The sequence below is a fragment of the Hetaerina americana genome, unplaced genomic scaffold (genome assembly GCF_022747635.1).
Source record: "Hetaerina americana unplaced genomic scaffold, ioHetAmer1.1.p SCAF_11, whole genome shotgun sequence".
Classification (NCBI taxonomy): domain Eukaryota; kingdom Metazoa; phylum Arthropoda; class Insecta; order Odonata; family Calopterygidae; genus Hetaerina; species Hetaerina americana.
In genome coordinates, this window is record NW_027286181.1 from 27,953,095 (window position 1) to 27,974,136 (window position 21,042).

General features: G+C 40.9%; 1 protein-coding gene across 7 annotated transcripts in view; it reads left to right on the plus strand.

Annotated features, from left to right (window-relative positions):
• The window catches only part of Lmpt (four and a half LIM domains protein limpet), a 946,158-nt gene that overhangs the window by 701,875 nt on the left and 223,241 nt on the right, over window positions 1-21,042 (plus strand). The window contains exon 1 of one of the 7 annotated variants that reach the window (XM_071599526.1): window positions 19,160-19,255. The exons of the other annotated variants lie outside the window; for them this stretch is intronic. The gene's annotated coding sequence lies outside the window, so the exon portion shown is untranslated. Of the gene's footprint in view, window positions 1-19,159; window positions 19,256-21,042 lie in introns of those variants that run through there. 7 annotated transcript variants of the gene reach the window in all.

A 21,042-nucleotide genomic window follows, 5' to 3' on the forward strand; every position in this document is an offset into this window, starting at 1 on the left:
GGAAATTCACCCCCCTTTTGAGTTTTCGTGCTACACCAGTTTTCCTTGCATCAGTTTTGCGAAGGTAAAGATTTTAATTTCCCGGGGCGATGTGACTCACTCTTGGGGGGTGGGCCTTGTGAGCAAATTTTTTCCACGTTCACGTTCCCGTCCCATTTCCTATTCCCTCTCGTCCTTTCCCCATCGTTTCATCCCCTTCGGCACCGTCTCATTTCGTCTCGCCCGTTCCCCCACTTTGCCGCCGCCGCCTCATCATTCCCACCTTTTCAACCCCACCTCCGCCCATTAAAAAAAACCGCCCTCTCCATAGTATTTTCCTTTCACTCCCCGCCCGCAAAACCCTTCTCTTCCCCTCGCCACCGATGCCCCGACACTTCTTCACTTTTCCTTTTTTTCCGTTTGCCATCACGGTCGGCGCGTGGCTTGCGTGAATCGAACTGCGTGGGTGTTGGCCTCCGAAGGCTGCCACGCCCTTCTTCTCATTTGCCCTAACTTATTTTTTTTCCATCTCCTTCTACTACTGTGCTCTCTCTCTCTTTCTCTTTTACTGTCTTTCTCTTTCTCATTTTGAACAGCTGTCGATTCCCTTTTGAAGGATTGAGGAGGTGTTAATTAATCGGTCTACCCGTTTGGGTTCTTTTTTTTAATGCATACGTTTGTATATGTGTGTGTGTGCGTAGAATTTTTTAAAATCCGAATCCGTCGAGTTTGTGATTTATACTTGTACCGACGCCAGCAGTATGCTTACCCGTTATATCTTTTCGACCTAGATCTTCGACGTATGGTGTTTTTTAGATACTGCTGCCTTATCGCAAGGCCATTAGGGTGCTTAAATTTTCGTGGTTGTAGATGTACAGCCGGGAGTAGAAAGTTCGGACCCCCCACATTGTGTTTTTTTATGAACGCATCGAAATCGAGAGTTGGGTTTTTTTCAATCGGATATGCACCTAGTTGATGACTAAATGTCAAGCCTTTCTTGTCCCGATAGGCGCGTTGATTCTTTGCACTGCGCGCTAAATTATTACCCCAAATTTTGACTGATTTCGATTTGGGAATCGCAGTGCATGAATGAAATACTGGCGGCCCCGAAAGTGCGAAATCGTACTTTTCTAAGTGTGGAAATAATCCTTTTGAGCTGCTTTAATTTATTTCCCATGATATGGCATTCCACTACCTCGTAAATTTAATCATTTCGATGTTGTCTATTCATGTTTCCGTCCGATTCAGGCACAAAACTCAGGAAATGACCTATCACAAATAATTCTGGAACTGAGAAAAATACGTGGAAAAGCTTCCCTTCGTGTGATCATCTCATGTGTGAAGAAAAAGTGCCGCGCAATGATAAATTTGCCGACTGCAAATTACAAGCGCAACTCATCAGTCGCTTATAGTTGTAGCAGTTGTAGATTCATCCCTGAAGGAAGTCTTCGATGACTGGAGCTGTTAAAATTTTCAGCGACAATATCTCGTAAATGTTCCCGGCGGTAGAAAATGTATTGAAATGGCATTTGCGTGAAAATAATTTTAACCGATGGTCCTTGAAAATTGAAACAGATGGAACTGAGAAAATAAACTCGCCAAGCGCCCTGCTGGCCACTTCTTTTAATGACATATTTGTAGCGTTCCACTTTCGTTTCCATTTGGGTTTAGGGTTGGAGCAAAAAAGAATAATCTTTATATTTTTGGACTGTTAAAGACCGAAATAAGAGAGATAGAGAGAGAGAGCTGTTGCGGGTGCTGTTCCATTCAGAAAGTTATCAGCGTCGCGGTGCGAAACTTCGTAATGAAAAATCGGAGGAATCGAATCTCTCGCCGCGCCCTACCTCTGGTTTCGAAGGGCACCCCCCCCCCACCCCCTGGGGGTCGTACGGAGACCCTTTTCCGTGATGGATTGCCACCTGAGAGAGAGATCGCCCGTCGTTGTGACTGCCCTATTTGTGCGTGAGGTTCGTTAAGATTGAAAAATGACACCTGGGTGGCCCGCTCGAACCCTTCCCCTCAAAAGAACCTGTTAATAAACCCCATTACTTGCTTCGTTCGTACCTCCCAAATGGAATTGCTTATCAGCATTTATTTAGTTGGACGGGGGGAATGACTCTCTCACCAGGTGATGAGCGCGGGAGAGGAGGTTTTCACAGCATGTTCAATGCTCTTTGAATTTCCGCCAGGAAAATTTCTTGGTGCAATTTATTCTAATGTATATTTATTTGTATTTAAATATAGGATTTTCAGGGATATGTTCACGCTAAATATTTTTTGTTGCCTTAATTGAAGGCATAAAAAATATAATGATGAAAACTTAAGTGTGGAGCTTAGGTTTGTATATAGCTCGGAAACTTGGTCGTCGAGGCAAGAGGGTAAGCATAGGTGGAGAGGGATGTAAAATGTAAACGGACGGCAAAGAGGGCATAGTACGTTCAAGGCATGGTAGGGGAAGAGAGAAGGTTGTTGGATTCGAAGACGGCAGGAAAAGCGGATGCAGGGGATACTGAAGAGGTAATGGAATACTGAAGTGGTAATGGAATACTGAAGATGGTAATAGAGGGAAGGACGCTGGGAAAGCAAAGTAGAGGAAGAAAAAGAAGATGAATTTGGATGAAAATCAGTGGGGGGTCAAAAATAATGTAGATCTAAATAAAGAAATAGTATTTTATATTATAAAATATTTTATTGATTAGGATATTTTATGTCATGTTAGAAGTATGAGTGTGTAGTGCATGAGTCCATCAGAGCGCTTCATACCCTAACCCTAGAGATAATAATAATTTGTTCACTCGTTTATAATTTTATAGACTTATGTCTGCAGTCGTAACAGTCCTAAAGTAGGCAAAAATAAATATAAAATATACACAAGTTTTGAATACTCCTGTGGCTCAACCATTGTCTTTGACGGAAGGCTGAATTATTTTCTTTTTTTTTTTTGCAGCCTCATGTTGAAATTTTATCCGTCTGCCGAAGGTAGTTTTTTGTTACCGAAATATTTTGAACTTTCTGTGTGTTTTGTTTCCTGCTTACTTTCTGCCACCTCTTCGACTATTATTCTCATTCCATACAGTCCATTCAATGCATACGTGAATTGCGAAATCAACGTAAGAGTACCTATTATCCCGGAGCAGTAAGTAGAAATCTATAGGAATATACAAAATAGCTGGGAACTTCGCTTCCTCTAGTACTCAATCCCCATTCATCTCCACTCTTTGATGTCGGTGAGGGAACCGTTGTTTCGCGAATAAAGTTTACTGGCCTTAGTTAACGAATTGTCGATGAAATACGTGAGAATGATTTTAAAATGGCAGTCAAGAGCTCAATTGACATGTGGAAGAAAGAACGTGGATGTTGTGAACAGTTAGGGATTTTAACCGATTTTTTTGTAAATACTCACCCAGTGATGTTATTAAAATCCAGGCTTTTATCGAGTGACTGATTGCATGATAGTCTTGATTGCGAGGAACGGAATTCGCGAAGGCCTCTATCGATATGTTGTCTGCAGGATTTAAAGCTTAAAATCTTCAATAAATATCGACCCGTTTCTCTGCAAATCGTTTTGGTAATCAAGAGAAAACATTGACTGCATGACTCTGATTTGGGATATTCCGTATTTTATTGGTCAATAAACCGTGAACGCGAATATTTCGACCGGTTTTGGCCGAGGAAACAAAGTATGATCGACAGGTATGGAGATAACGAGGCAATCGTATGCACCTCGGTTTAAAAGCACCTTCATTCAGGCTATGAGCTCCCATCTAATTGATTAATCTAATCCCCATATACTGAATTCAATATCATAAACATGCAAAATCCACAGCTGAAACTTCTACTTTAGGAGAATGAAACGGTTGTTTTTTCTCCTCCATGGGCCAAATCCTCCCACTAGGTACAAGTAATGTCAATTGCGTCTCAACCGCATAAATTCAAATTATATTATTGCATGGCAATTATTATTTATCAAAGGAACACACCCCACGTGTACGTCACTTAAATCAGTTCCTGGTCAAAATCGTCGCAATGATTGGATTATTTTTATTACACCATCTTCCTAAAGTTCAACAAATCATCGGGGTCATTAAAGCTTTCGGATCTGAGTTTCAGGAACTCATGGCGAGCGGGAGTTTACGGCATATGTTTCGGAATCGCTTGCTAGTCATAACAGCTCTCAGGTAGGAAGGTGCTGACTTTTAGAGCCAACCTACTCTTCAGCAAAGGTTCCCATATGGACGTCCCTAACTACACACTCAAGGTTTTATATTGATAGATATACGATATTACTGTTTTATAGCTTCTCTCTCGCCCAACCTAAGAATAACTTAGGACTGCACGACTTAGGGGCGTTGCCATAAATGCTGGGTGTTTTTTATATTAATAGTTATCCACGGGTTGTGATTTAAGGATTATTTATTTCTTTGAGGTCTAAAGAAAAGGAAATTCAGTCCATTAATTACAACGAATTTCAATGCTCTCTGTAAATGGCTTTTCAGGAGAAGAAGCGCTCCCTTAGTAGCCTCTTCGCGTAAGTTTAATGGAATCAAATGAGGTGTCTCAAGTGTCTCGTTTGTTCGACAATGGGCTGTATTCTTTTTTCTCCTTTTTCCTTTTTTTCTTCGTCTTTCGAATGGTCTCGGGAACCTTGTCCCACACTATTCTCTACCTCAGATGATGAGGGGATAATTTCGACGGAGGAGGGGGAGGGAGAGGTGCAATTTGGGTGTCTTTCGGAACATTCCTATGTCCCTTTCCCCCCCCCGGACCAGGCGTCTCCGCTCCCCCCAGTGTTCTAATTCCTGCTCACAATGCCGCCTCCTCGCCATAGATGAGCCGTCCGTCTTTTCTCTTCCGACAGACCGGAAGCCGACGACGCGCAAATCGTCTCCGTAATCCCTATTTAATTCTCGCGTGTTATTATCGTACCCCGATTTTTACTCGCATGTTAAATGCGTCGTCGAAAGTGATCGTTCCGCCTTTTATCTCTCCCCAGCACCTTTCCAGGCTGACTGCTCCGGGAATCTGTTTATGACACGAACAACGCAAGACAGCAATTGAGAGCGGCAACGGGTCGCGCCGACTGCTTTAATCGAATTGCTCTGTCGAACACGGCTTGCTAATGGAATTGGATCGTTTGGTTCCGAAAGCGAACGCTCCCACCCAAGTTCTCCTCCGCTTCATCTCAGCCTCCCTGTTTCAATCCTCTCATCATCCTCCTTCCTTCATTCCCCCCTCACCCCCCCACCACACACACACAATCTCTTCGTTCGCTTACTCCATCCCTTATCGCCTCTATAAAACGATACGAAGCGGTAAGGGGGAAATCAAGTCCGAGGAATGAAATTGGGGAGTATTTTTTTAAGAACCAGCTTCCGATCGCTGGATACGGTTTTCATATTGGGTGTGCCTATCCCTCATCAGTCATGGGGAATGCAGAACTAGAGGGAAATAAACACCGTCTGCTATGTGCTTATGAGGCACCGTTTTCCGCGATTGAGAATGTATCGTAGAAAAAAAATTGTGTTTTTGATATGGTCGCCTATACTTTATTGCCTAGTATCAAAATCTCGTTGCGACAATCTGGTTCGAAAATCAATCTAGTTCGAGCACTCAAGCTTCAGCAATGGAAGTGCATAAATTAAAAGTTTTCAGAACACTGACTGGACATTCAACGTTTAAGGATAAGGTTCGCGTTCTCCCATCTCAAAGCCCTCTCTAAGTGCAACGATCCAATTCCGGGGTCGTTGCACTTGCGAAGGATTCACATTTCTATGAAGTCGTGGTGGCACGGAAAAACTTCACTAAAGAAGAAAATATTTTCAGCAAAACTCTCACTGAATCATTCCAAACGGTTTATAACGCTTGACACTTTCAGACTTCACTTCGTGGAATTGTTTGATGGCCATATTACGAGGGTCATCCGGAAAGTAGTACCCGTTCGTGAAATAAAAAGACAAAAGTAAATATTAACAAACATAAAAAATTTTATTTGAAAGAGGATACTTTAAACTACTTCTCAACATAATCTCCAAGCAAATTAAGGCATTTGTCATAACGTGTGACAAGTTTCTGTATTCCTGCTGCATAGTCCTTCGCCGCCAGCTCATTGAGATACGCGAGGGACCCATCTTGCACAAATTTTTGCATAATGCAGATGGTGTTTAACAATTTCATGAACAATTGTTCGAGAAACATTGGGAAAATGCTCACAGATGTCATCAATTGTGACGCGCCGATCGTTCCTCACGAATTCGTCAACTGAGCTCACCAGTTGGTCTGTAATGACAGACGGTCTCTCCGAACGCTCATCGTCGTGTGTGTTCCCCCTCCCCATGTTGAAGTTGCGACACCACCGCCGAACAGACGACTCGTCCATTACATTGTCTCCATACACCTCCTTTAATTGGCGATGAATATCACATGGGCGAACGTTTCTTGCATTGAGGAATTTAATCACTGCCCTCACTTCACAACTGGCGGCGTTCTCAATTTTTTTAAACATTGTAAACAATCACAGAAACAACACAGGCAATGCTAGCGTCACGCAACTTGGCTCAGAGAAGGCAGACAAGCCACTGAAGCTATCTGACCTCGTCCAGCGGCTACTCGCGTCGTCAGCACTTCATGCGGCACGAACGGGTACTACTTTCCGGATGACCCTCGTAAATGAGTTTGTAATTTTCCACGTACTTCTTGAAGGAAAATATTTTATGAAGAAGTTATCTCGCGGACTTATTCACGAGTAAAACATGCTCTCGGTACAAGGAATAAGGACTGGCTACATAGTTACTTCTTTAGTCGGCAGTTTCTCTGTAGTAAAGTTCGGAATTGATCTTGTTCTACAGGTAGTTCTAATGCTGATGAAATTACTGAAGTGCGAGGAAGGACATCTAAAACTCAAACAAAAACCTACTATGAAATTTAAAAATACGGAAACTGAGGTCGCCCCTCATCATAATCCCAATGCAATCACTATCGTAACATACAAAAAAATTCATTATTTTGACAGCGATCAAACTAGCAGCATTCCCTTTATCCGCCGACTGTCTTTTCAGTTAGACTAATGTGATGATATGGATTAAAATTAGGCCGATAATGAAAGGAAGAGTGCAATATCCCTGGCGAATCACTGTACAGCATCCATCGGGGCACGATGCTTTCCAAAGAGAGCCTTCTAGCCAGCGTTGACTGGTGTTGCCTGGGGACCACGCCTTCCACCTGACCCATTACAGTTATAGAAAATCTTCGGTCGAAATTGGAATATAATAATTATTTCATTGGTCGGCATATCATATCGTACAAATATCACCGGTTTTTAGGAGTAATCATGCCTCTGTATCGTTTTCATGATCTATTTCCTTGAAAATAAACATTTTTTTGCCTGTTCATACGTCTTCATTCGCCTTCTATTCCTAAACGATAATATTCTCCAAGCTCTCGTGCTACCAGGGAATAGCCCCGTCTCGAGGCTAGGGAGAAAGAGGATTGCGATGAGAGCAGGAATGTTTTGAGAAAGCCCTAAAATTAGAAGGGGACCGACTGGGAGCTTTTGAGCCACCCCTACCTCGCAGCCGGAGGCCATTCTGTAGTATTCCTTCCCTTTTTTTCCCACCCCTCTCCATCCCTCCGACCTCTTTCTCGCCCTTCGTGTAAACTTCCAAGCCTCATTGCCTCCCTCCGTTCTCCCGCCCTTCGGAGCCTTTCGTTTGTTCTCCTCTTTGTTCTGCCTCCCTCGCTCGCGGATTCCCCCTGTGCCCTCTCAGTTAGTTATCTCCGCTTCCGAGGCTCCCCAAACAACACGGCGGCCGCAATAACTGTAGGATCTTTAAAGGATTTTCGAACATCCCGGGGGATGGAAGTATTACGGGCAATTGGGACCGTAAGCGAAGCGTGCGTCACGATCCGCCATGAAATCGGTCCTAGAAGACCTGCTTAAAAGGCGTTGCACTGAGGCCTTTCCGCTGTTTCCTCATTTGAGGTTCGAGTAATTCTGTGTGGAGACAGATTATGTTGGTCTTAGGATCCCATTCTCCGTGTGAATTTATCCTATAAATCATATGGGCGGGATTTCCACGATAAAACATATAGGGGACCCACCAGCCAAGTACCAATTGTTCGCGAAAAGTCTGGGTCACGTCTTCCATGAACCATCTGGGCACCTTCATGGTAAGATGAATGGGTTAAGCTCTCTGGAATTGTTCCGTAGGCTTCTTTTCGACAATATAAATTTCATGCATTGGATTCCATTCGATTCCCTGTTTTAATTTCAGTTCCGGGACTTAAACCCTAAAGTTTCCCGAAACATGTAGTTCAGGAGAAACGCGACCGAAAACTAAGGTTCGAACGATCTCTGAATGAAGCCTGGATGGCTAAGGGGTTCTGAACACTATCGAAATGGGTAGATTGTAGATTTATTTTCTATATGAGTTGCCTTTTTCTGAGGTCGGAAACACATTATGAAGTCAAAATTTTGCTAAATGTACGTGGAAATAGATTTCGCTAGCACACGGACAACCGACTTATTTTGTTAATTATTTGTAGTTATACCAACTAAGGGCCGGTTTTCGATGGACCCTGGCACTACACCCTACTGTACATACTCATGTGCTCTAAATAACGTGATGCAAAATATCTTTTAACCTCGTTTGTAATTGTTAAAATAATCCATTCAATAGCTCGGCATACTTTCTACCTCACTTATTTCAATCTAAAATTCCTTTTCTTTTCCTCTTGCTCCCTCATATTTCTAGCATTCTATCCTCTGCACTGCTTTCAGCACCCCAGTGCATCTCAAGATACAATTTTCCGACATTCGGTTAGCTCCCAACAAACTTTTTTTCCTTATGTCAGTTTGATTTTATCTTTATTTTATCTTTTCCATGCCCACATCTTGAGGACCTACAATCTACGCCTATCTTCTAGCCTCCACGGTCAACCTTCCGAGACGGACTAGTCTACAGTGCATATTAAAGAGTTTCTCTAGTCCTTTCGTTACATCTTCACTTGCCATTAACTCCCGCCTCTTTATAAATGTTTCCTCACCTAACGTTATTCTTTTTTCATGTCCTTACTGATCTGCCCATCCTCCTCCAGGACACTTCCTATAATATTTGAACAGTTCTAGCGGTTCTTTTTCATGCCCTCTAACTTTAATGAGAATCTTTGCCTTCTTACTTCTTGAGAATCTTATAACCTTAATTTTTTTATGATTCGTTCTCATCTTATATTAATCACTCTTGACTCTCCAATGCGCTTGTATGGTTTTAATCATTTGGGCAGCCTACTACATGAAATTTACAGACTAGTCCACTTCCCTGCCGTAGCACTCAGCAGTTATATTACAAAATTTATATCCCAGGCAGTTTTCGAACCTGAAATACCATGAAGACGGAATGTCCGATATTCTCCAAGATGTTCGGTTGTGTTCGGGGCCAACCGTTTCGAAACTTGTGTATTAAGCTTGCGAATGTATAGAGATTCAGAATATTATTATACACTCTTAATATAGTGACGCAGTGCTGACTTAAGACACCGTTTGTTGCTGCGTATTTCATATTCACCACAAAACTGTTTCTGCTCAACCCACCCCTACTCCCAACAGTGCCACATTTCATAATGTTGGGCAAATTAATCATATGGAAACAAAACCACAAAAGCCAGAAACGATGGGTGTGGGAAAACATAATGATTAGAAAAAATGTATCCTTTCTCTTTTCCCTTGGTCTGGTTAACATGATGGATTGCGTCCAGTTAAGGGATATTGGAGATCTTGAGGAAACCTTAATCCTTCAAGTGCCCGAGTCTTTGAGGACTCGAACGAATCCAGCTCACTGGTCGCCATTCCCCTTTGTATCTGTTGCTGCCTGGAATGGTTTCCCTTTCATTTGTAAATTTAGTCCGTTAAAAGTCTTATGTTCTCAATCTCCACTGGAGTGGTGGGTTTCCCTCGCGCGTTATTTTCAAGCAGCGCCCCAGACGAAGGTCTCGTTGCATTTCCGAAACTATTAATCACCTTCGGTCGCTGGGCTGGCTTGAATCCAGCACACTTCCCTTCTTCACTTCTTCTGGACCCTACTCTCCCGCTGATGGCGTAACTTGTGACAGCACCCTGGATACATTTTTCCTTCCACCGAAGATGAAATTGGTTGTTAAAGAAGTTCTTCGGTAACGGATGTGCACAGTCTCCCCTCGGAAGTACATAGTTACCTCTGCTATTTCTCAAAGAAGAGCTAATGGTATGCGTGCATTCTCCGTCAGTCACTACTGATTTATGCATCCATATAGTACTCCCGCAAGTGATGGCATTGGTATTTTTATGAATTTAAATGCTTTTTTTGGCACGGAGTATAATCCAAATGAAACGATTGGGTTTCTAATATTTGAGCGTTAACCTTGAAGATCGTTACGTAATATTTTTCGCAATTTTTTTCTCTTCCAGGAGGTGAAGGCGAGAGGATGTGATAAAATAATGCAGATGGACCCCGGGTTTCCATTAGCCTAATCTTAATTTTTTTTAAATTCATTTATCCTTGAGTCCGTTTCCCAAATTATTCCCGATCTTTTATGTAAGTGGAAGTAAGTGAAAAAACCTGACTGATTTCTGTGATGATAAGTACCGACAACCTTTAGTGGATAATTAGTATAATTCTGCCAGCGATAAAAAAAACCAATGTATTGAAAGAGCTCGGCATTTAACGATGGCTTGAAGTGCAGGTGGCGCACCTTGTGTTCGTGGGGGTTATCTCCCAATGAATATGATGAAAGATTACTTTGACTCTAAGGTTAGATTGGAATTACATGACTTTGGTACCATTTACCTTGTATTAACCGAAGTAGAAGAGATGTTCAATGAAGAGTGGTCATAACATGTTTGCTATGGTAATTTATTGTGTAAAATTTAGTTTTGCTAAATATAGTGTTAGCTTAACGAGTAATGTATATGTAGTATAAGTTTCATTGATTTGACTCCGTTGCAAGTTGAAACATGTTCAGTTCGCCTACGCCTGATTCTGATCCTGAAGTGAGTGGAGATAAGGTTCCACCATTTGTAATTTTCTCTACTCTGTTTACATTTAAAACCATATTTTAGATATGCCTGACCAAAGGGAAAACAGAACTTTTCCTATGTCTCTTGTGGCATAACGTAACTGGGACTCGGCTGACGAATTTGTTCCGGCGAAAGCAAAATATCAATACAGCGTCGCATGATACCTCCATCATTTCCGCAGGCAAACTGAAAAAGTTTCAAATCGCAACGGCTGCTGCTGACTCAGTACTAAAGTCAAATCAATGAAACTTCCATCACACATTTATTATTCATAAAGACTAACAAATAAATCGCGCAAAATTTAATTTTTTATGCAAATTGTACTAATAAAAATTCTATGATCACTTTATGGACAGCCCTTGTATTCGAGCATTAGCTTTTTAACACCCCAATTTAATTCGATTTAACATTTTATTCTTTGTTTCAAGTCTTAGGCATCAGAATGTTTCGAAGATTTCTGGTTTTTCGTGAAATTATTCTTTTTATAATATCTAAGTATAATTTTCCCAAACTGTAGGCATATTATTTAATCACTTGGAACTGTTCAGAGTCAGTTGGTACATGTATTAAGTCAGTAATGTGAATGAGACTCAACCGGTAATCACTGAAGGCTTTAACTGGGTACAAGTAATATTATCTGTATCCTCCAGGCCTAATCATTAAATTATGAAAAGAGAAAGATATTTCTAAAAATACCTCGACTTGGCCTATTCCGCATGATCCTCTTTTGTAGCTTGGCAACACGATGGGCTCTGACGCCATCCATTATTTTTTTCGTTGAAAAATGTAATGAATGGTACTTTACCATGCATCTGCTTCCTTAAATTTGCGTATTTTTTTGCCTAAGATTTTTCTGTTAAGCTCAATGCATTAAATGGGGAAAAACTGCTGAATCTTCGTGTAAAAGTATTAATTGAAAATGGAATTTGATCTTACTCATCATATTTCTCATTATGCGTTCAGCACGATTGGAAATATAATGTAATACGTCTTTGTACTTTGAGGAAATATCATTTACTCAATTGAGGGTAATTTTCTGTTTCATTATACCCTTAAATGTTTAATCTGATAATAAATCAGCACTTACTGATTATTATCCTTTAGCAACTAAACTCAATCATTGCCAATTTATTTGAGGCATTTAACTAATTATTTATTCACGTATTAGGTAATTTTGTTTCCAAGTTTTAACGGTGCATTAGAGATGACCATTTTTTCTTAAATATTGAATTTGTATTTTACCAGTAAGTTTTTGATGAACTGTAATTTTTTAATGTGCTTGTAGAAATCGCAGTGCATTTTATGTATGTTTCATTCATCCATTTGTTTTTGGAAATATAAAATTGTATAGGTATATAAATGAAGTTACTTAGTTATACACTATTTCTTATATATTTCTTGCACCTCCTACTAGAAATAGTGTATTTTCCGATATTGTTTGTGAACGTGTTTGTCCCCGTTTCTATGTGTTTTTTCGCCATCTAAATAATTACTACTTCCCCAATTTTTTTAAAATTGATATGCTTTATTTTTTCAGGTGAGTATCATCGTCTGGTGCGGACAAGTATTCTTTTCTACCTTGTGCTGAATGTTGTGAGTTGCATCTTTTTGAATTTAATATTCCCTTGTTTCATAGTTAAATTAACCGCGTATGAATGTCATGGAATCGTCATTCCTAACTATCACATTTTTAACAATTGGACATCTTATTTACGCTCTCGAATCCATCTTCTCCATTTTGGTATTCCCACATAACTGAAAACATTACCGAGGATATCGGTCGGGAATATTTTTTCCGAGTGTATGCGTTCGAATCCGGAAAATGAGTCTATATCCTATTCACATCCCATTCATTTGAAATCACTGATTTCTCGAAGACTGTCGACAGTGTTCCTGTAAGCTGTTGATTTGACTGCTTGGCTAGAGTTTCTCTTTTTCGCATATGACTAACCAGTCGAAGCCATTAGATTACAGATGTCTATTGCCAGGAATGTGTCTTCGCTTGTCATCTGGTGTAAGATTCCTGGCACCACTTCGGTATGAACACCATCTTTAACAAACGCTCACGTATTGCCGTTCACAAAGAGCGCTGCTATGCTTTGACACCTGTAGCTTTCAAGTAAAGTTTTTACTTTTTTCTTGATCAAATAATTTCCTTTTAAAACAGCAATTCTCTGGTTGACAGTATGGTAATGGCCAACGTGATTGTAAAATGTTTATTTGACTCATATTCGTGCTACTATAACGGCCTCGCTCTTCTAATAACGCTGACTTTATCGGTTTACGAGTTTTAAGGACTACAAATACGTTCAGATTTCCATTTTCCGTGTATCTTCATTTCCATGACAATGTTAACCCAGACTTCTAATGAAGCAGCATTGAATTCCGTTAATAATTTTGATGTCTTCGCCCAGATATTCCAGTCGCAAAAAAATAGTTTTATTTTCGGGTGTTTTTAAAAATTTTCATTGCACATTAAATTTGAGCAGTAGTATAAAAGTTCTGTGATTCTGTTCACTTCTTAGCGTCCCTTCATTTCGACTTGGGACGAATTAATGCTCTTTCTTCTTGTTTTTTCTATGGAATAATATAAATGACCAACGCGCGAATATGAAAATGGTTTTCTCCCTTTGTGGATCCAGTATTTTAACTGATGCGTTGGAATTCCTTTTTCTTAAAAGCTTATTGGGCGATGAACTCTTTGTCATCGAATCAATATATCCGTAAGCGATCTTCTCACGACTGGATTATCAAAATGCTGAAAATGGCTTCGGGGTAATTTAAATTTTGATCCTATCGTCATATTGTCTCGTTTCTTACCTGGCGTTTGTGCCCACCTTGATTGTGAACTTCATTTTACGGGAACGGGGCATAATCAGTGCTGCATGTCCCTCTCCTGATTTTACTTATATCCGTAAGAAGTATCTTCATTGATATAAATATCTCGAAACGTTTTGCCGCAGATCGCTTTCTTTCTCACAATTGTTACATTTTTGGGACTCCATATAATAGCTCAAACAAGCGTCAGTTAAAATATTTAATCTTATAGAAATATTTTCTCATTAATTTTCCTTTAATGATTTTGTTGATGAAACCTTTCATTAATAAAATGATTTCCGAATTCGTTGTGCTGCATTTTTTTAAATTGTACGAGTCTAATCCTTATTTCATTAGGCACGTCTTTACCTTTAATTGGCGCATCAAATGAAGTAAGTACATGTAACGCATTTTATTGTTGTTACCGAAGTCCTATTTTATCAATGAAACCTATTTGCACGCTTGAAAGGATAGATTAATGAAATTGGATTTAATTTGTGGGGCGCTGGCTAACTGGCCAGTAACGACCTCATTGTGCCCTTTCGTTTGGTCCTATCTTCGGCGTCTACATCCACGTTGTGCAGGGGAGGTGTTGGCCCTGGCTCTTAAAAAAAAATAAGGAAAGCCTCGAGGGAAAGGAGTTGGCTGTCTGCTCCCCATTGGCTTTGGTTGCGTGTGAGAAATGAAAACACCTGGGGTGAGCATTTATAGACGCTGAAAACGGGGTCGTAGGATTTGCAGAGTCCAGTATATATATGTATCCCGTTAGACCCATCGTCTGTTTAATGCGAATACTTTGGTCTCACTCACTGAGCCACTTAAAATGTGTATATGTATTAAGGATGAATGATCCAGGATAGCTGAGACCCACGAAGTCATTTTAATTTCTTAAATCAAGTTTTTATCAGCGCAAATTATTCGATCTTTTGACATTTTTCTTTTGGAGGAAAATCGTGATTTACGTGGGTTTTTCATTTGATATTTTCGAATCAAGAGCAGTTGCGCGTTGCATGCAGCAAAAATGGCGAATTAAGTGATTGTAATCAAATTTAAAAATAAGTGTGTCATTAAATTTCAAACCCGAGTACCTTAGTGTACAGGTTATGGGACAAGAAATCGCTCTCGACAATGTTAAACGATGGGAAGATGAATACCAAGAAGCCCTCAGGACGGCGAGATTGAAACCGGTTAGCACTTGAGTATTTTGGTGTCCCGTCAAAGGAACTGCCATGAAAAATGTTTATTTTGAGATTGATTTATGAGCAGCGGCTTTAAAATGCTGTTGAAACAATTTCAGTGGTGTTCGGCTTATGATAATGCAGTCGAAGCATTATTATTAATAGTGAAATCGTCTTTCTTAATAACTAGCACGAGTTTAGGACCGCCAATTCGTAGATCTATTTTTTCTGCTAGGAAATTTCCTGTTTATGTCTCAATAATTCCAATTTCGCGTAATCAGTTTCCTTTTTTATTTATAACACTCAGCTAATGAATTTTGTGCGGTAATACTTCCGGTGTATACTGCTCTACCTACGGTGTGGTGATATAGTAATTCGTATTTTTAAAATTGTTCCGGAATCTGCCGCGTCTTAATAGTATAACCAGTCAACATTCTGGAATGAAAGGTCTTTCTTAAGGTTTAAATTCCTCTGCCATGACATAGACTATGTGTTTAAAATATTGACTGAAAAAGCGGTGTGGTGGCTGCGCTCTCTTTCGTGTTCAACAGAGTGGTAAAACTGAGATCGTGACACATTGACTAAAGCATGTGCATAAAGGATGCCCGTGCCAAGTTTCACGTTCGTCAACTTGAAATCTCACCGCCTCAAAATTACGGAAGAGCTATTCACCGCAGGGTGGGGTTACCCCATTAGTATTATTTTTGTTTCACTTTGTCACCATGTTTGCACGAGTTTGCAAAAGTAAAAGTTTATGAACATATTTGTAATCAGCAAGTGGAGACGGATAATTAGTAGATTATTAGAATTAGACGAATAATATAGAAACATTATTTGGTTAGTTAGGTCAATAGCGTAAAGTTAGATTGTATTCTCATTAGATGTGGCTGTGTAAAAGTGCGGTAAAAGGGAAATGTAAAGAAAAACAACCGAGGAAGTCCTTTTCATTATGGGGGGAGGTGAGGGGGTTGCTGGTACAAACTCAAATAAGGCAGGAAAAGTCTGCTCAGGGTGTTTTATTTAGCTGCAATGGAGTGTTGAAGACTGTGGTAGATGGTAAATTGTTGGATATACGAGATATAGATCAAAAAAAGAACATTTTGGACAAAATAAAGGGAAGCAGGAAGGATTTGGATTTGAATAGTGGCTAATAAAAATACAGTTTTAAAATTAGTTGTATTATGTCCTGTTCGGTGGAGCTCAGAAATATGACAATGCTTAGGTATTGAATGCATCAAAAGCCTACCTTGACCATTAAATAATTCTCAATAATAATTTCTGGGATCTGTTGTTTTTAATTTGTAATTACTTCTGGCTAATTACGTTCAAGGACTGTGGGTGATAACCTTTAAAATATCAACTATCCAAGGTAGGCATTATTTTTCTGGCGATGCGAAGAATCGCAAATTATCTGGTTTTTCCGGCAGTTTTTCATAAGCAGGCTCTGAAATTTTTTATTTAATTTAAAAATTTTAATTTCATCTTCTTTGGCTGACAAGCATATATTTTTAGCACAAAAGACGGTGCACTGTTCAAATCGCTTAAAATTGTGAATGGAAAGGAAACAGTAATTACAATTCCAAGTTTTGACTCCTTTTTTTCACAATATTCTCTCCTAACATTTTTGTGTCTACGAGTGCACAATCCTTCTCATCGTAATGTGTTAGTTGTATTTTAAATTTACTCCTCACAGTTGCACCTCTCCGATAGGAATCATTCTCGAGCGATCTCGGAAGTCTTCTAATTATAACTCTTGTTATTGACGTACCCGAGTTAAAGTTTTTGTATTTGTTTCTCGGGTAATTTCAGTGAATATTTCTCTTTAAAAAAATGGTGTGACAGTCACGTGTGTTAGAGCGCTGAGCACGATTTCGATCCTTGGTGACGGTTGTGAACGCCCTCAGCTTTCACACAAGCTGCGTGATTTGTAGTCAGGACCTACTCGGAAAAACACGTGAGGCACAGGGGAAGAAGGTGCTCATATCAACCCCAGCCTAAGTGTGATTTTCGCTCACAGTTGGGCTCGGTAAGATGTGAGCCCTTACCTCGCATATCGAGCCGAACTTTGGGTGCATTAGTGTTGAGTATATGGCGCTCTTAAAAATGGCGTGACTGTTGACATACATGAGTGCATTCATTCAAGTCGCCAATTAAATTACTGTTTAGGTTAATTTATGCGATTGTATTGCGTCATTTCTCTGTTGCCCCATTTGTTTTGCACCACTTTTTTGCATTTCTCTGTTGCACCAATTAGTGCGATTAAGTTTTGATAGTCATCAAAATTTACCATATATTCCTCGTCTATTTTCGCTGTAAGTTTTCTGCCAGTTGTTTCATAAGCAAATAATCGTAACGAGGAGATACGTCCGAGCCAAAATATAGCTGCCAAAATCACATTCGCCGGATTAACGTACCTTTGGATCGAATCCTGTTCCCAGTGCCGCTCTAATTTCGTAACACTATGCCCCTCTTTTTCTTCATTCCCTGAAATCTTCGTTTTGCGACACGTATTTTACTCGAATGAGACTAGTATTCCAAGCCTGGGGAGTTGCCAATTGGTAACCCCTTGCTCTTTGAAAGGTTTCGGGTCAAGTGTTATCTGGTATCTCCAACGACGAGCGAGCAGAGACGGCGGTGATCTCTCGTAATATGTCGACTTGCCGTTTTTTTTTTCTTTTCTCATGTTTGGTTCGGAAGTAATTAGCAGTTCCCAAGGAGCTTAGATGGACGGGAATTTGAATGGCTGCAACCAAGTTTTGGTCCATGCATAAGAATTCAGATACCGCGACTATGTGAACGGAACACTGTAAGCGAAACTTGGCGAAATATGGAAACATAATGCCGAGAGAACGAATCTACGAGTATTTTATTAATGTTAGATAAGCTGTTTCAACTCTTGCAATGGCTATAATATTTTCTTGGAATCCAATTTTGACACGATAATTAAAAGTCAATCGTTTCATGCAAGAGTAAGTCCTCCTCGACAAATTTGTTTTGCGGTTAGAATTCAGTCCCATTCATAAACAAATCTTAAAATCTCGTGTGCAAAATTTGTTCATTTTTAATAACGAGCGTACTTTTATGTCCTTCAGGGACTTGGTCTTCGAAGCGGGAGGATAAGCGTATATTTTGTCGGGAAAAAATGGAAATAATAAATATGATGGAAATAAAAACCAACGATGAAGTTATAGACAAATTCAGGGAAGAGAGAAAGCTGTTGATTCGAATAAGAAAGGACAAGTGGATGCAGAGCTACTGAGAGGCAATGGGATGCTGAAGACGGCAATAGATTGAATTGATAGAAAACGGAGAATTTCGGAAAATCGACGAGGAGGGAGGAAAAGAATAAATATTGTGGATGTTGTTAAGAGAGGCCGAAAGTATCAACAGTTAAAAAATGAGATACTGTAAAATATACGAGCATGGCGTTTAAGGATAGTTTGTGTCAAACACCTATTAGTAAAGGCTTACAAGTACAGCAGTAGATCCCAACACCAGAGTCCATCATGAACCTATTTTAAGCCAGCACGCTACTAGTAATTAATACTACTACGACTTTTATTTATAATAATAATATTTTAATCAAGATAGGAGTCATATCCAAGAACTGATGCATAGGTGGTGGGAAGGCAACCGCTGCAGAAGTGATTTATCAAACGGTAGGTCCGAGGAAAACAACTCAATCCGGGCAGTTGGTTACCATGACTTTGACACACTGAGTGTAGGAATCCGTGAGTGGAGGGAGTTGGGACGTGGGGGGGGGGGATAAGAATTCGATGGCATCTCTCATCGCCACTATCCCTTGGCTCCACCATCTCGTTCACCGCTCTCCCTCCTATATCCATTCCCCTCCCAGCGCACCGGGCTTCGCTCCGTGTGGACTCCTTTAATCGGTCGCCCTCTGTCGCATTGCTCGAACGATTTCGGCCCCCCGACAATGTGGACTCATAAGAATGCGCCCATCTGGCGCAGGAGCGGAACGCTCGCCTTTCTTACGTGTGCCTAGGTCTTAAAGGGGTTGTGTGTTTTTGGGTCTATCGCTGTCCCCTTCGGATAACGTAATCTATTCTTCCCGTTCCCTCCCCCCTTTCCTCGTGTTTGTCATCCCTCCCTATAGGTTCTCTCCTGTAACATTTCCCTTCTCCCCCGCCTCACATCCGCCCCTCTTTCTCTCTCTCTCTCTCTCTGTTACCGCACGCCCCCTTCCCCGGGGGGGATCGTGGCTGAAAGGAAGGTTAGTTTCGCCGCTTGCTCCCGGCATAGTCTCCCGCTAACGCTTTTGAGTGTCCGTCCGCATCTTCCCTTTTCGATCGGCTTTCTTCCTCCGTGCCACAGAAAAGCCTTCTCACCTGCACCCAAGTCGAGGAGTCATTTCTCGGTCGACGTGTTATCTACCGGCTTGTGTCTTTTTTGAGTGTGTGCGCGTGTGAACGTCCTTTCGGCCATTTTGCGCGTGTTTGTGTTTATTTATATATATATATATATATACGAGTATATATATATGGAAGAAAAAAGAAGGGTGGGGGTAAAGGCTTGTGTTTGTGCTCCTGCCTTCAGGTAGCTTAAGGGGGGTGGGAGAAGCTGGGGAACGGGAGGGTCCAAAGTTAAGCCAAACTTCCGCGAAGAATTCTTGAGGTGGGAAACGTGTTTTTTTTTTTGCTCGAAGTGTTATTTTTTATGCGAAACGAAAATGATAGCGAATTATAATGTGCGATAAAAGTGCTGCTTGCGCTTAAACGAAACTTGGCTCTTTAGTTTTTTTATCCTTTATAGAATTATGCGAGAGAAGGCCTTCTCAATCACTGTCAAATTTGCGCTGGTGTAATTCAGTCGTACTTGTAAAGAAGTGTTTGCTTGGCCTGAAATATATTCCAAGGTTTAACTTCAGTTTTTACTTCTCAAATAATTTCTGTTTATGCTTATATCTTTGAGAGAATGATGTTTGCGTTGATTTTTTTTTATTATCCGGGCTTAAATCTTAATTGAAAATATTTTCATACTGTGCCTATACGCCTTCGTTAGTCTCTTGAATTACTTTCTTGAATTACTTTGTAACCCATTGTAGAATATTGTCTGTGGATTACTCTAATCAATAAATTTTTCTCTTAATTTGCAAAAAATCCATTTCTATCTTTGAAGGCTGTTTATTTTTAATCGTTGATAATATTTTTTGATGATTCATTTGATGTAAAGCTTTGATTTGGAAATCTCAGGAGAAATTAAAGTTTTCTTCAATTTAATCCTGGCCCTCACTCGGTTGTTCAACTGAAAGTGGTACATTCCTCTTTAGTTCATACACCCTTTATATAGGAATTCTTTTTAGCGAACACTTGTCGGCCGTGCTAATTTTCAGTAAGTGTGGTTATTCATCATCTGTAATTTTCCCGGTGGGTTTGTTCTTCCAATTCGGAGAAAAATGGGTCAAGTTCTGTCTGTACTCTTCTTTGCCATCGGAGTCGTTGAGGTGGCTGCTTTCATCGTAAGGTTGCGGAGAGCTTACTTGCCCATCTGGAGCAAGGAACGTAGAGCTGCCAGATGCCCTTTGGCGAGCAGTTCAGAACAAGGTCCGGTTCCGCGGAACAGGAGATCCCTGGTCGGAGAGCTAGTGAGAGGGGTCGCCGACAAAGTGTGGTCAAATAGATCACTGGGTGGAGGCAAAGCGGCGACAGGCGCGACTCCGAATGAAACGGTGGTTCCTGGAGATACCGGAAGTGGAGGACGTGGCGAGGACTCAAAGGTAGCTGCCGTAGGGAGGAAAGTATCGGCCGACCCCGTGTTCCCAACACTGAAGGAGAAGGAGGAAGTGGAGGAAAGTCGACAAGAAGTGGCGGAGCGAGGACCTTCTCCGAAAGTGCCCATGGTCAAGTCTCAGGTGCCCAGGATCCCTCCGTTCGGGCCAGAGTTCGTCCGCGTTACGAAACCGGTACAGGATGGATGCGTTGACCCCGATTTGACCCCGCCGCCACCCCCTTCTCCTCCGCCGCCCTCCACTCCCGATCTGCCGCCCGACCTGAGTCCGTC